The sequence below is a fragment of the Lipotes vexillifer genome, unplaced genomic scaffold (genome assembly GCF_000442215.2).
Source record: "Lipotes vexillifer unplaced genomic scaffold, Lipotes_vexillifer_v1.1 scaffold946, whole genome shotgun sequence".
NCBI lineage: Eukaryota > Metazoa > Chordata > Mammalia > Artiodactyla > Lipotidae > Lipotes > Lipotes vexillifer.
This window is the reverse complement of record NW_006776646.1, coordinates 2,198,617-2,200,944: the sequence shown is the minus strand read 5'-3', so window position 1 is coordinate 2,200,944 and position 2,328 is coordinate 2,198,617. Positions and strand designations below refer to the sequence as shown.

Below are 2,328 nucleotides of genomic sequence, written 5' to 3'. Positions count from 1 at the left end.
CCGTACATATGAAACTCAGAAGCTGGCGCTTTTTTTTAAACATGCTTTTAGGCAATGCCTGATGTGAAGAAGAGTCACAAAATACTAAAATTAAAAGAAGCCTTTATGCTATTTAAAATACAGTTCCTGTCAACTATTTGTTGAACCCTGTGAGCTGCTTCCATACTAATTTCCACACGACCACTTACCAGAAAACAGTTCCAAACTTTCTAGGCAGAGTCCATGGGACTTGAGACGGGAAAGAAAGAAGAACATAAACCTACTCTACAGCTTGCACCAGCTGGCCCAGTACGAAGGCGGTGCACCTGCACCCCAGCGGGTGACGCCCTGGCCTTTCCCTCAATTTCTCCTCCTGCAGGGCACTCGGCACTCAGGAGGCCGAGCTGCCAGTAAGACGGGCCCAAGATTGTCTACAGCCACAGAAAAAATGGTGGAAAAGTCACTCTTGCTATTTCCAGAAAGAGCGATCTATGGCTTTCTTTGCTGTTAAGCTCCCAATTTGGGTGCACACTATGTCTCATGTGGCCTTTTATTCCTGAATCTTGGTTGAATGTCTTGGGCTTAACCTATTGGCCTCAAAAATATCAGGCAGTTGCATTGCCTGTCTACCTCATTATTACTATAGCAATCCGTTACATAGTCTTATTTGGAATAAACATGATGAGTACCTCCCCACTCAACTCCATTCATGTAATCACAGATAACGATGCTAAAAATCAACAGCAGAAGAAATACCAAGAGGCCATCTAGCATTAGAAGATATTTCTATTAGTGAAGTAAACTAAATATTCCTTCTTGCAACCAAAGAACTTTACACCAAAAACTGAATTGTATGTAGACTAACACCAAGTATTTATTATTTTTGACATAATAATATTGATCATAATTATTTTGACTATCTTTCTTATTAATATCCAGTATTGAAATGTAAAAAGAAAAAAAAGTTAGCTGAACGTCTCTTAGATTAAGTTCCATTAATATTGTAAATGTTCTCAAATATTAGACATTAATGGAATACTGCATTACTATATATAGATAACTTCACAGTACAACTACATATAGATACTATATATGAAAACTACATACATAGAATACTCTATAGTATAATATAGTATATTTGCAGAGAAGATCCACTTTTCAGTAACCCAATGAAATTCTGGAACCGTTTATGCTGACAGTTTTCTTAGATATTGGCATTCAATACAATTTAAGTAGAACAATTAAATAGGAGCAGACAATTTGGGTTACACCATAAAGGCGGCAAAAAGCATGTTCCAATATACTATGAATTTTGTACAGTGAAACACTGTTAAGTTAGTTCTTGATTCAAAAAGAAAATAAGTTTCAGCTTCCTTTTGAAAAACAGGCATCATCATTGCTCACTACCTATCTTCAGGTTTCTACCAAATCTTCAATAGGTTGCATGTAATCAGATTTGATAAGAATTGCACAGGCAGAAATGTTGAAAATTCATATGTTTTGGCAACTTACGATAATCATTAAAAAGAGATTCAGGAGCGGCGGAGTCAAGATGGAGGAGTACATGGCACAAGCCTTGCCCCTAGTGCAATGTGGACGACTGTGATGGGGTCTTTACGATGGGAGCCATAGGTGGTGGGATCTTTCAAGCAAAGGTTTTCGCAATTCTCAGGTGGGAGTAAACCACAGACTATGAGGGAATCTGACAGCTATGAGAACGAGGGCTCTGCAGTTGGGAGGTAGCTTTGCAGTTTGGGGAGGTCTGTTTTCCATGATTGACTGCAGTATGGTTCAAGTCAAAGGGAAAGAAGACCCCTGGAACTGCATCACGAGTGGTGCCTTAACAGGAGCCATCCTGGCAGCAAGAAATGGACCAGTGGCCATGGTTGGGTCAGCCGCGATGGGTGGCATTCTGCTAGCTCTCATCGAAGGAGCTGGTATCGTGTTGACCAGATTTGCCTCTGCCCAGTTTCCCAACAGCCCTCCGTTTGCTGAAGACCCCTCCCAGCTGCCTTCATCCCAGTTACCATCCTCACCTTTTAGGGACTATCAACAATACCAATAGGACCTCTCTCCCAGGACTTCTTTAACAGAATGAGCTGCAGTTCAAGGAAGGATTTCAGAAGATCAGGTTCAGTCTGTTTTTAAAACTGTAGGTGGGGGCCTCCCTGGTGGCGCAGTGGTTGAGAGTCCGCCTGCCGATGCAGGGGATATGGGTTCGTGTCCCGGTCCGGGAGGATCCCACATGCCGCGGAGCGGCTGGGCCCGTGAGCCATGGCCACTGAGCTTGCGCGTCCGGCAACGGGAAAGGCCACGACAGTGAGAGGCCCACATATCGCAAAAAAAAAA

The 2,328-nt window shown here is 42.5% G+C and overlaps 2 pseudogenes; both read left to right on the top strand.

The window, feature by feature from the left end:
• The first annotated feature begins 406 nt into the window (after positions 1 to 406).
• LOC103083552 (phosphatidylinositol N-acetylglucosaminyltransferase subunit P pseudogene) lies at positions 407 to 827 on the top strand (annotated as a pseudogene).
• A 457-nt stretch (positions 828 to 1,284) lies between these two features.
• LOC103086324 (mitochondrial import inner membrane translocase subunit Tim17-A pseudogene) lies at positions 1,285 to 2,044 on the top strand (annotated as a pseudogene).
• The last annotated feature ends 284 nt before the right edge of the window (positions 2,045 to 2,328 follow it).